Genomic DNA, 13,734 nt, shown 5'->3' with positions numbered 1-13,734 from the left:
CCCAGGAAAGGGGGTGTAGGGACTTGGGGGGATATTTGGGGAAGGTAGGGCTCCAAGTGGCCCTCCCTGAATGTTTGGTTAAATCACTTGGTGGTGGCAGCGATACTAAGGCAAGGAAGGAATTTGTGCTTTGGGGAAGTTTTAACCTAAGCTGGTAAAAATAAGCTTAGGGGGTCTTTCATGCGGGTCCCCACATCTGTACCCCAGAGTTCAGAGTGAGGAGGGAACCCTGACATGGTGGCAGCGCAGTGGGATCATTTCGAACCAAAAGCCCAGTAGGATTTTAAAAGGACAATTTTTTTTTCCTTTTTGGCTGCTTAGAAAGCAGAGAGGTGTTTTGTTTGTTTTAAAGCTGTGAGCAGCTGGAGATTTTTTTCTCTGCCTGAGGGCAGGGTAGTTAACTTCCTGCAAAGGAATTCACAAGAGGTTTTTTTTCTTTCTTTCTAACTCTCGAGTTAAGCTAGGATGAAAGAAAGTGACGTCCAGAAAAAAATGGAATTCGCCAGATTTGAAGCTGAGGAAAGAATAAAAGAACATAATAAACAGGTGGCCAGGGAAGAAGCTGCCCACAAGAGAGCTATGGAGGCAAAAAAAGCCAGGATGGAGGCAGAAAAAGCCAGGGAAGAAACTGCCCACCAGAGGGCTATGGAGGCCCAGAGGGAAGCCCAAAAGCATGATTTTATAGACCTCTATTGTATCCCCGCCTTAGTTGTCTTTTTTCCAAGCTGAAAAGTCCCAGTCTTATTAATCTCTCTTCATATGGCAGATGCTCCATACCCCTAATAATTTTTGTTGCCCTTTTCTGAACCTTTTCCAAGTCCAATATATCTTTTTTGAGATGGGGCGACCACATCTGCACACAGTATTGAAGATGTGTGTGTACAATGGATTTATATAGAGGCAATATGATATTTTCTGTTTTATTCTCTATCCCTTTCTTAATGATTCCCAACATTCTGTTCGCTTTTTTGACTGCTGCTGCACATTGAGTGGATGTTTTCAGAGAACTATCCACAATGACTCCAAGATCTCTTTCTTGAGTGGTGTGACAGGGTCTGCTTACCCCGCACTAGCCCAGACAGGGTTAAGGCCATATTATTGACAGGGGAAGTCCCGCCTCCCTGGTGAGACTGGGCATGCGCCAAATGCTCTAGCAGTATAAAGGGAGGGAGCCCAGCTCATTCTGGGCTGGAGGCCGCAGGGGAAGGACCTGTCTAGGAAGCTCCTGCGGAGGGCCAGCCACAGTCCCTGACTGTGCCAGGAATCAGAGCCGCCCTGGGCCCCCCTACAGGGGCTGCTACACCCCTTAGTGGGTGCCCCAACTTCATAGACTTTGGCCGCTAGGCCATGCTGCCCTGCACCGAAGCGTGGGTCTATAGACTCTGGCCGCTAGGCCACGCCGCCCTGCACTGAAGGGTGGCTCTATAGACTCTGGCCACTAGGCTGTGCTGCCCTGCACCGAAGGGCTGCTTCATAGACTGTGACTGATAGGCCACGCTGCCCTGACCGTACTGGCGTGGACCGTCACAAGTGGCAACAGCTAATTTAGACCCCATCATTTTATATGTATAGTTGGGATTATGTTTTCTAATGTGCCTTACTTTGAATTTATCAACATTGAATTTCATCTGCCATTTTGTTGCCCAGTCACCCAGTTTTGAGAGATCCTTTTGTAGCTCTTCGCAGTCTGCCTGGGACTTAACTATCTTGAGTAGTTTTGTATCATCTGCAAATTTGGCCATCTCACTGTTTACCTCTTTTTCCAGATCATTGATGAATATGTTGAATAGGACTAGAGCCAGTATACACCTCTGGGGGACACCACAATTTACCTCTCTCCATTCTGAAAACTGACCATTTATTCCTACCCTTTGTTTCCTATCTTTTAACCGGTTACCAATCCATGAGAGAACCTTCCCTCTTATCCCATGACTGTTTATTTTGCTTAAGAGCCTTTGGTGAGGGACCTTGTCAAAGGCTTTTTTTTAAATCTAAATACACTATATCCACTGGATCCCCCTTGTCCACATGCTTGTTGACCCCCTCAAATAATTCTAGTAGATTGGTGAGGCACGATTTCTCTTTACAAAAAACATGTTGACTCTTATCCAACAAATTATGTTCATCTATGCGTCTGACAATTTTGTTCTTTACTGTAGTTTCAACAAGTTTTCCCATTACTGAAGTCAGGCTTACCAGCCTGTAATTGCCAGAGTTACCTCTGGAGCCCTTTTTAAAAATTGGAGTCACATTAGCTAACCTCCAGTCATCTGGCACAGAAGCTGATTTAAATGATAGGTTACAGACTACAGTTAGTAGTCCTGCAATTTCACATTTGAGTTCCTTCAGAACTCTTGGGTGAATCCCATCTGGTCCTAGTGACTTATTCCTGTTTAGTTTATCAATTTGTTTCAAAACCTCCTCTAATGACACCTCAATCTGGGACAGTTCCTCAGATTTGTCACCTAAAAAGAATGGCTCAGGTTTCAGAATCACATCCTCAACCATGAAGACCGATGCAAAGAATTCATTTAGTTTCTCTGCAATGGCCTTATCGTCCTTGAGTGCTCCTTTAGCATCTCGATCGTCCAGTGGCCCCACTAGCTGTTTAGCAGGCTTCCTGCTTCTGATGTACTTTAAAAAAAATTGCTATTACTTTTTGAGTCTTTGACTAGCTGTTCTTCAAATTCTTTTTTGGCCTTCCTAATTATATTTTTACACTTCACTTGCCAGAGTTCATGCTCCTTTCTGTTTTCTTCACTAGGATTTAACTTCCACTTTTTAAAGGATGCCTTTTTGCCTCTTACTGCTTCTTGTACTTTGTTGTTTAGCCACAGTGGTTCTTTTTTGGTTTTCTTACTATGTTTTTTAATTTGGGGTAAGTTGAGTCATTTAAGTTGAGCCTTTATTATGGTGTCTTTAAAAAGTTTCCATGCAGCTTGCAGAGATTTCACTTTTGGTGCTGTTCCTTTTAATTTCTGTTTAACTAACCTCCTCATTTTTGTGTAGTTCCCCTTTCTGAAATTAAATGCTACAGTGTTGGGCCACTGTGGTATTTTCCCCCACCACAGGGATGTTACACTTAATTATATTATGGTCACTATTACCAAGCAGTCCAGCTATATTCACCTCTTGGACCTGATCCTGTGCTCCACTTAGGACTAAATCAAGAATTGCCTCTCCTCTTGTGGGTTCCAGGATTAGCTTCTCCAAGAAGCAGTCATTTAAGGTGTCAAGAAACTTTATCTCTGTGTCCCATCCTGAGGTGATATGTACCCAGTCACTATGGGGATAGTTGAAATCCCCCATTATTATTGAGTTTTTTTATTTTAATAGCCTCTGTAATCTCCCTGAGCGTTTCACAGTCACTATCACCATCCTGGTCAGGTGGTCAGTAATATATCCCTACTGCTATATTCTTATTATTGGATGAATTAAATTTATTAATTAAATAAAACTGCCTTAAATGTTCTGGATACATAAGAAAAAAATAAATTTATCAAAACATGTCTTGCATTTAAAATTAACTGATTTATTCACCAAAGGAAGTATTATCTGTTGTTAGTGAATTGAACTGATTGTTTTTGGTCACCATGTCTTTCAAGATTTTAGATCTAGTTTTCATCTCCTCATATCTCATTTTTATCTGGGAGAGGAAAACAAGCTTTCCTGGTTTTTTTAAGTCCCAGTCAGTTTCTCGACTTTGAATGAACTAGTCATTAAACTGAACTAGCTGAATAAAGTAAAGTGAGGACAATATCCTCCATGCACTGCAGAGGAGGCTACTGCTGTCCAAAGCTGGTTTAGCATATCAACAAACTTTGTTCCAAGCGTAGGCACCAACTTTCCCCAGCGCTGGTGGGTGTTCGTGCCGCCCCCTGGCCCCGCCCACCACTTCCCTGCCCCTGCCCCGCCCCCATTCCAACCCCTTCCCCAAAGTCCCTGCCCCAACTCTGCCCCCTCCCTGCCCCGATTGGACCCCTTCCCCAAATCCCCACCCCGGTCCCGCCTCTTCCCTGAGCATGCCGTGTTCCCCCTCCTCCCCCCTCCCTCCCAGCACTTGCCGCGCGAATCAGCTATTTTGCGGCGCAAGCGCTGGGAGCCGGGGGGAAAAGCGGGCACGCGGTGCGCCCAGGGGAGGAGGCGGAGGCAGAGATGAGGAGGAGGTGAGCTGGGACAGTGGGGCAAGGAGCTGCCGGTGGGTGCTAAGCACCCACCAATTTTTCCCCGTGGATGCTCCAGCGCCGGAGCACCCAGAGTCGGCGCCTATGGTGCCAAGTACTTAGCCAGGGACTCCCCCAGATCAGTGACTAGACTGTCTTTAGAACTTTGGCAGCAAACTTGTTGCTTGAATGTTATTTTTTATTTAATTTAAATGATAATAGACCATAGAAAGTTTAGACCTTAATATAGGTTGTCATAATTTCATTTCAAATAGGTTTATTTTAAAAAAGAATAATGTAATTAAATAAAAATCCAATATTTTTTTTTATTTTATTTTTATCCACCCTGACAGATGGCAGTCACTAATTTTTAATAGCTTCTGAACACTACCAAGTCCCCAAAGGTTCCCGTGAGATTAGCAGGTGATTAGCCCCTCTGAATATGGTTCAGGTGCCTAGAGTCTGGTAATTACAGCCTGTGGCTGTGATTTTTGGAGGGGGTGAGGGCTGACACACCCATTGATTCAAACCAACTGGGGGGTGCTCAGCACCTCTTAGAAAAAGACACAGGATGTGATGTCAGTTTTCACCATCATGTACCACTGCCTTACATAGCATTTTTGTGTGCTGCATGTGTGGGATCAACAAGCAGCCGCCCAGGTAAGGCAGACGGTGATTCTCCCCACCGTCAGGCATGGTTGCAAGATGTTTTGGGTTAACCTACCTGCCTTTCAGCTCTGAACAAATAGGTATATGCCGTGCAAATAAGAGTCTGAAAATCTGGCTCAAGGCCAAAATTTGCAAAAGTGGCCCCCGAGTTTTGGTATTTTAATGTTCGGTACGAAACTTGAGATGCTAGAATATGATTATAGTCAGGTGGTGGCACCATTATAGAGACTAGTGGAGACTAGTTCACTGTTCAACAGTCAGATTTTCTAAGTGCTCTAAGATTTAGATTTTCTTTACAAAACTTGACATCTTCAGGGGGATCTAGAGTAGCATTAATCATAGGCGCCGACTCTGTGGGTGCTCCGGGGCTGGAGCACCCATGGGGAAAAATTGATGGGTGCTCTGCACCCACCGGCAGCTCCCTGCCCCACCCAGCCCCAGCTCACCTCTGCCTCCGCTCTGCCTCTGCCTCCTCCCCTGAGCGCGCTGCTTCTCCCCTAGCTTTAGCGCTTGCCGCCCCGAAACAGCTGTTTCATGGCGGCAAGCACTGGGAGAGAGGGGGAGGAGGGGGAACACAGCGCACTGGGGAAGAGGTGTGGCTGGGGCAGGGATTTGAGGAAGGAGTCCAATAGGGGCAGGGAGGGGGTGGAGTTGGGGCGGGGACTTTGGGGAAGGGGTTGGAATGGGGGCTGGGTAGGGGTGGAGTCGGGGCGGGGCCAGGGGGGCGCAAGCACTCACCGGCACCGGGAAAAGTTGGCACCTATGGCATTAATGGTCGAAACTTTAGGTAATTTGAGCCAGGGGTTCCTAACATACAGCACCCCTAAAATAATCATGTGACATAAAAATAGCACAGTTCTTATCACTTTTTTTTTGTCCACACTTGAGGTTCAAACTCCGGCTCTGATCCTTTGCAAATTGGAAAGTCTCCAATGGAGACTGATCTCAAATAATACACTGCATCCACTGCCCCTCTGAGGAAGCAACAGGCTAAAAGTTGGACTTCCATTGAGGCCCAAGCCATGCTGAGGAGCCAGTGAAAGTCATTTGCATGGGAACCAGAGGATGACGGGGGCTCTAAGCCAGAGGGTTCATGGGCTGCCTGACATCAGAGTCAGTGAGTGACTGAAGGTGGCATGCTGTGGCCTTTGAACCTGCCCAGCACCCAGGCACTGTGTGAGTCCTGCCCGTCACAGCTCTCTGAGGATGCGTGTTGTGCACATTAGTTGCTCTCTGCCTGTGTTCTGTAGGGGCTCATTCTAGAAGTTTTGCTCTGAGAGCAAAACTTCTGGGGTAAGAGATGATGTTTCAAAGTGCTCTAAAGTGCCCCCCACACGCCCAGATTTTGCATTACACGTTTGGCCAAGGCAAACAGCATTAATTAGAGGGGGGAGGAAAGATTCTAGGAAGCAGAAGCACTCAGGGGCTGTAATTATGCCTTGGGCACCTCCCTCATTTCCTGAACAATGGGACTGAGTGTGATCAAAGAAAACCGAGTAGTTGCAGTTCATCAATGTTGGCATGATCACAGGGGTTGCTGAGCAACAGAAAATGTATCCAGAATAGAGAGCCCTATTGTAACGACTGACGCAAGGTCAACATTGACTAATGGGCACCTGGGTACTCTCTTCAACCCAAAGAGTAACTTATGTTTCTCATGAAAAGTAAACACAACATAATTTGCAGCTTTCTACGATAATTCATCCAATCTACACAAACCAAAGGGTCATGCCTCTGCGTGGCCCCTCAAAATGTTGGAGCTTCTGGGAAAAAGGGGAAGAAAGGAGGCTGGCTGTCTATGTTGCATGCAGGGCCCGAAACAAATGGCTGGGAGTGGGGAGAAGCTTTCTCTTGCAATAATTAGCCCAGGGGATGGGTCATTCAGCCAGAATGACACCCAGTTCAAGTCTCCCCTCCTCCTGAGGTGGAGAAGGGGTTTGAACAAGGGTCTGACCACTAGGCTACAGAATGATTTTAACTCTCTGGCCCAGTTAATATTGATTTATTCAATTTAATTAAAGTGGAACAACTTCAATATGCAAGATTGAGAGAGACCCATATTGGACTACCCCGTAGAGCCGTGTGGGCACTCACCTGAGGGGGCAGATCACTGCTCAAATCTTTTTGCTTCATCAGGAGCAGGGGGGACTTGCCCTAGGGCAGGGGTCGGCAACCTTTCAGAAGTGGTGTGCCGAGTCTTCATTTATTCACTCTAATTTAAGGTTTCGCGTGCCAGTCATACATTTTAACGTTTTTAGAAGGTCTCTTTCTAGAAGTCTATACTATATATAACTAAACTGTTGTTATATGTAAAGTAAATAAGGCTTTTACAATGTTTAAGAAGCTTCATTTAAAATTAAATAAAATGCAGAGCCCCCGGACCGGTGGCCAGGACCTGGGCAGTGTGAGTGCCACTGAAAATCTGCTCGCATGCCGCCTTTGGCACCCGTGCCATAGGTTGCCTACCCCTGCCCTAGGGTCTCCAACGTGCAGGGTGAGTGTCCTAGCCATTAAGCTAAGGGTTATAAGGAAGGGCCTCCTACAGCAGCCTTGGCTTGCAACCTTAACTCTGCCCTTTCCCTATTAATGGCCTTGTCATCACTAGATTTGACCTTGTGTTAGTTACCATGTAGCATTAGTGAACACGACATAAGAGCACCTCCTGTTACCTATATCTGGCCTGCCTGGCCTCGACCACTTCACACTCTGCGCCAAGCTGCCCCGTGTTCCCACTCCTTGTCCTAAGGATCCCTCTGGAACATCTGCCCTTCAGTGCACTGGCATGGCTCCCACTGTTACAACACCCCTGGCCACAGACCATTGTGCTCCTCTCTTTGCACAACCCACATAGGTCAGCCCAAACCTGCAGAGGCCAGGCCTTTTGGGTGCAGATGTCCCTCTTCTCACATTGCAGCATGACCACCTGCTGCAAGCAATCCCTGACCAGTCACTGCAGCCCCCCCTAGTGCAGCAGGGGGCGTTTGGAACAGCTGCAGAGAGAATATGCTCAGGGCCCCCCACATCAAGGGCACATTTCCTCTGCCTTGTTACAGGGCAGTGCATGCAGAAGCCCACCTGCGGTACATTCCCTGTGGCTCAGAGCAAAGTGAAGGTTGCAGGGCAGGGCTGATGTGACGAAGTTGGGGATTTTTGTAGCGTTTTACATGAATAGTGTGTGCGTGCCTCAGTTTCCCTTTGTGCTGCATGTTTAACAAGGTGGTGGGAGAGGTTTCGTTGTTGCAGAGGACCAGGTGTGACCTCGTCTAGCAGCTGGGACCCCGGCAGCCAGTTCTGGCCAGTGGGAAGACAATGGGCTGAGGAGAGAGGACCCCAGTGTCCTGACCAACCAGTTCCAGCCAGCGGAGGAGAGAGGGCCCCAGCGACCTGTTTACCTGGGATGGAAGACAAAGGACAGGGGAGAAGCGGTTGGGGCCGGTGATATAGCATGCCTCAGCTGGAAGGGGGAGGCTTCTGGACTGGAGAGAGAGCAGCCAGTGCCCACCTGGAGGCTGGACAGCCCTAGATGTACTGTGCTGAGCCTGAGGGTCCAGAGAGTTTTCTGTGCTGTGTTCAGACATTCAATAAACCCTCCTATTTTACGCTGGCTGAGAGTCACTCCGGTCTAGAGATCAGGGTTGTATTCCCTCTGGGTGTGGAGGCCCCGGGGGTTCAGAGCAAGTGGACTCCTTGAAGGGGCCCACGGCGAGAGACAGGCATGATTAGGGCTCAGAGAGGTGCGGTTCCAGGAGGTGGAAGGGCCTACAGCTTAACCCCTGAGACAGAGTGGACCCCTGAGAAGGGCTGTTGCTCTGAAGGGGGTTCACCGTACGGAGCTGAGAGAGAGCACGAGTCGGTGACACCAGGACTTAGTGTCCCCTGGGTTTCAGTGGGTTCAGGCTGGGTGCATTTGACATTCCAGACAGGTATGAGATACTGCCAGATAACTCTACTCTGCATTAATGAAGTTGGGGCCAGTGAATTTTCAGAGGTGCTGGGCACCCAGAGCTCCCATTGGCTTCAGCTACTCAACACCTCCAAAAATCAGGCCCAAGATTTTTCAAGAGGGGCTTGCAAAACCTGAGACGCAAACCCAGCAACCACATGTGTTGCCTAAGGAGGTGGAGCAGCCCAGTTGTGCTCATTGTAACCACACAAGCCATTCCTGGACCTCTTCTCCCTCCATTTAGCATCTGCTCTAGTTCGAACAGAAATTCATTCAGGGGAGTTACGTGACCTGTGTGACGCAGGAGGTCAGACTATATGAGCACAGTGGTCCCTTCCTGGCATAGAATCTATTAATATTTTGTGCCTTGTTTTAGATGGTAATGAATGCTTCAGGGCAGGGACTGTGGCTTCTGTGTGCCTGTACATAGCCTAGCTCTGTGTTCTCTAATACCTTCGTACCATGGGCCATGTTTTAGTAGAGTCTCTCAGGGACCTCCCTGCCACGGCCCATTCGGTGACTCCCTGTGGCAATGGAATGGTAGGAAAGCGCTTGCATATTTTTAGAATATTTTAATGCAAATTTGTAGCAGCTGGAAACAAAATAGAAAGTTGTGGCAGAACTGTGCCACCTGCCACCTCCCCTGGCCGGACCATGCCACCTGCCACCTCCCCTGGCCGGACCATGCCACCTGCCTCCTCCCCTGTTGGAACCGAGTCACCTGCCTCCTCCCCTGTCCAGACTGTGCCACCTGCCACTTCCCCGACCCCTGGACTAGCTGCAAGTGCTAAACTGACTTGTCCTCTGCAGGAGCCACTGACCTAGCACCTACTCAAAGCCAGTGAAAGGAATAAGGCTGGGCCTCTGGGCCCTTCCAGTAACTCACCAATTGGCTCCCCCAGGACAATGAGATCAGAAAAGCCTAGCAGGGACTGAGACACAAACGGCGGGTGCTGCACGGTCCTCGGCAGGGAAGGTGGCAGGTGACTCGGTCACCTGGCCCTTCTGCCAGCCCGGGCCCCCTGTCCCCGGCCCGGACCACCTCCGCTGGCCGTCCCCGGCCCGGGGCCCCTGCACTCCTGGTCTTGGCACCACGTGTCTGTCCCTTCTGGCCAAGACGCTCTCTGCCGAGCAGCGGCCCCAGCTTCCGGAGGCCGGGGAAGAGCTGTCGGGTGTGGGGGAGTCGGCGCCCCCCGCCCGGCCCTTCCCTGCCTCTGCAGGTGGCCGAGAGCCCGGAAGCGCTGCCGAGCAGGGAGGCGAGATGCAGGCGGCTTAGGGGGCGACCCCAGCGTGAGGGCCGCGGAGAGAGGCCACTTGGCCGGCGACAGCGCTGGGTAAGGCCAGGTTCGGCCTGAGCTTCCTCCCGCCCGGGGGGGCGCTGGGCTGGCGGGGCGCGGGCAGGGGGCGCTGCAGGGCGCGGGCAGGGGCTCGGGGCAGGAGGCGCTGCGGGGCGCGGATAGGGAGCTCGGGGCAGGGGGCGCTGGGCTAGCGGAGCGCAGGCAGGGGGCAGGAGGCGCTGTATGGGGCTCGGGGCTGGCGGTGCGCGGGCAGGGGGCTCGGGGCAGGGGGCTCTGCGGGGCGCGGGCAGGGGGCTCGGGGCTGGCGGGGCGCAGGATGGGGGCTCGAGGCTGGCGGGGCGGAGGTGCCCGGGCACTGGCCGGCCAGCTGCGCCAAGCCCAGCCGGAGCGGGCCGCCTTCCCCAGAGCGGGGCTTTCCCGTTTTACGAGGATGAGCTCACCGGGGCCTGTAGCCAATGAGGCGGCGGCAGCCGGCGGAGCTGGGGAATTCCAGAGCCGTCGCCTCCTCGCTGCCTCCCTTGAGCGGGGCTTTGGGGGAGCGAGCCCAGCGCCGGGAGCTGAGCGCCAGGCCCCGCCATGCGGGACACCAGGGGACGGCAGCCGCGGCCGGAGGAGCTGGCTCTCCCGCGGGGTGAGGGGATGAGGGGTCGGCGCTGCAGGCGGGCGGGGCGGGAGGGGCGGCTCCTGCCAGCGTTGGGGAGGGTCAGTGGGGATTGCAGCTTGGCTCAGGGGGACTCTTAGGCCTGGGGGGGGGGACCCCTGTGAGCGCCCCGGGGACGGGGAAGGCGCGGGGGCGACCCCCGGGGAATCGGCTTTGCTGTTCAGCGCAGCCTCCCTCGTATGAGCATCTGGGACCCTTCCGTCGCTGCTTGGTGCCACCAGGCTGGCTCAGCCCCTTGCCCGCTGTGCCTGGCGCCCGGGACCCGGTAGCACTGGGCTCTCTCTGAGTCAGTGCTTGGCTGGGGTGAGGTTTCTCCTTGCTGGCTCTGCTCACAGCTGGAGCCTGGGGGGTGTTGGCGCTTGCGGGGCTCAATCTTTCTGGGATCTCCCTAAGCACCTGCCACAGCCGCCGGGAGCCACCTGCTGATTCCTGCCAGGTGCTGTGTCCGGTGGCAGTGGGCGGGGCACAAGGGTGGTTGCTGTTGATTGATGGGGTAACAATGTGTCCTGTCTTTTTAGGTGCTGCTCTTCCAGACCCCGGCCTGGTCATGGCGCATACAGCGCAGGCCTCTGGCAAGGGAGCTGCGATCTCAGATGAAGGTAATCCCCTTCCCCGCTAAAGCTGATAATGCTTCTGCCTTGCCTAGCGCTGTCCATGGTCCGAGCATGAATCTGTCCAGCAGCCCCATCGCATGGGCAGCATCATTCCCCCCATTTTACAGATGGGTAAACTGAGGCACAGAGAGGGGCCAGGCCATGTGGGGGTGGGGGGGGGGAGCGCGGTGGCAAAGCCGAGTTAGAACCCAGGAGTCCAGGCTCCTGGGCTTGTGCTCATTTATGCCAACTGTACAGCCTCCCCGCTCCCACATCTGTAGTCTCTTTCCGTCATGCCTGGCTCCGGCCTGTTGGTGCTGCTCCCCCTCCCTTGGCAGCAGGGTCTCACTCCCCACCCTGCTCTCCCAAGGGGGCTTGTGGAAAACGTGCATTTCAGTCGGGCCCCTACATTTCCTCCCACTCCCCCGCAGCGGGGAGAACCTTGCACAGCTGCAGGAGTGCTGGACTTCAGCACTGTCCCTTGTGCAGCTCTCTGGCTAAGGCAGAATCTCTGCAGTGTGGCATGGACATCCCCCCGCCCCGTACCTCTCATCTGCGTCAGCACCTGCTGCTCAGCCCTCTGTCTCCTGGGGGAAGGGGCAGCTCTCGCTGGTTAAAGGCTCAGTTTGTACTTTCACTGCAGGCTGAGCGGTGCCAGCAATCCCACAGGGCTGAAACTGCTACATTGCTCCCATCTCCCTGGAGCAGTCCGGTGCCCCTTGAAATAGGAGCGTCCCCCAGCGTAGGGACCACCCCAGTGCTCATGCACTTTCTCTGGGCTCTGCTGTTGTATTGTCTCCAGCTGAGTGGGTGGAAGCCTTTACTCAGCCCCTCTAGTGTGGGGAGGGGCTGATTTGAGACGTAAACGTTTAAACATCTGAATCAGAAACACTCTTGCTTTGTTTTTCCTTTGCAGATGAATTAGGTGAGTGGACTCTGGGAAATGGGGGTACAGCAACCTCAGGTAAGTGCAAGTGCTCGAGGCCCATGCGAGTGCAGACTCAGTGCAGGGAACCCTGGCTGGAGCAACGGGGCCAGATATCATGTAAGTGTGGTCTGCAGTGGGAGGGGCAATGCAAGGCACATCCTGCAGTCCTTCCTCATGCACCCTCCCCATGAAGTCAATTCCAGGGCTTCAGCGTTGGGCCCAAAGAGCAGGTAAGGGAATACCTGGGAAGTGGGACCACATACAAGCCAACAGCTTGCAGGCATGCCTCCTGCAGCATTTCAGGGATCCACCTGCACGCTTTCCAAACCGCCGAGGGGCCTGACAGCCAGTAGAACAGCAGAACAGCGAGGGTGCTACAAAGCTCACACAAGCGGAGAAGAGTGATCTCATCAGTTACCGTTCCATACATCCAACATCTACCACTAGGAAAAGAGTGGGACGTCCTGGAATATGAGAGGCAAACAAGTACGTTAGGAATGCTTGGCCTTCACCTCTGCTCCTGGCTCCTCAGCCAGCTTTAAATTTTTTTTTTTTTAAATTAATGGAGGTATCCTATCTCCTAGAACTGGAAGGGACCTTGAAAGGTCATAGAGTCCAGCCCCCTGCCTTCACTAGTAGGACCAAGTACTGATTTTGCCCCAGATCCCTAAGTGGCCCCCTCAAGGATTGAACTCACAACCCTGGGTGTAGCAGGCTAATGCTCAAACCACTGAGCTATCCCTCCCTCCTTTCTGGCTATGGTATGATGTTTGTAGCCAAAAAGCCATTGCCCTGAGCAAATACCAGCTTCGTGCCCATGAGAGAGAAGAGGCAGTTCTTACCCTGGCACAGGTTGTCTCTTTAAGACGGGACCCACAATTAAGGGGGCTCTGTCAGAAACTGGGTTAGGACTTAAAAAAATTGATTGGTTAGTTTCAAAAAAAGGAAGTTAATAATGTCCCTTGAATGGAGGCTCTGACCTAGTGGTAAAGCAGAGTGGAAGCTCTGGCGTTGTTCTCTCCTTACACTCTCTTAGGCTGATGCTTCTCAGTATGGCCTGGTCCATACGCAGGGTTGCACCAGTTTAGCTGAAAGCATGCCACAAAGTGCAGTGGTTGTGTGGGGACACTGATGTCAGGTTCCGCCTGGTTTAGCTCACACTGATGCTAGCCATGTTCAGATGGAGGGTGGAAGAGGGTCTGCACGCAGAGTTGCACTGATGTCTCGAACCTGATACAGCGTCACACCTTTACCTGAACTGGTGCGACAGGGGCCTTTTTCATAGATTCCAAGCGCAGAAGGAACCGCTGAGATCATGTAATCTGACCTCCTGTATACCACAGGCCAGAGGCTGCAAGGCGCCCAGGGTGCTAGGGCTGGAGGGAGGTTGGGCAGGCAGTTCTAGTGGGGAAGGTGCCTGAGTGTTAGGGCCATGGGGTGGGCAGGTGGGCAGGCCAGCTGATTGGGTGAGGGACCTGG

The sequence above is a fragment of the Emys orbicularis genome, chromosome 21 (genome assembly GCF_028017835.1).
Source record: "Emys orbicularis isolate rEmyOrb1 chromosome 21, rEmyOrb1.hap1, whole genome shotgun sequence".
Lineage (NCBI taxonomy): Eukaryota > Metazoa > Chordata > Testudines > Emydidae > Emys > Emys orbicularis.
Note: the sequence above shows the minus strand (reverse complement) of the source record.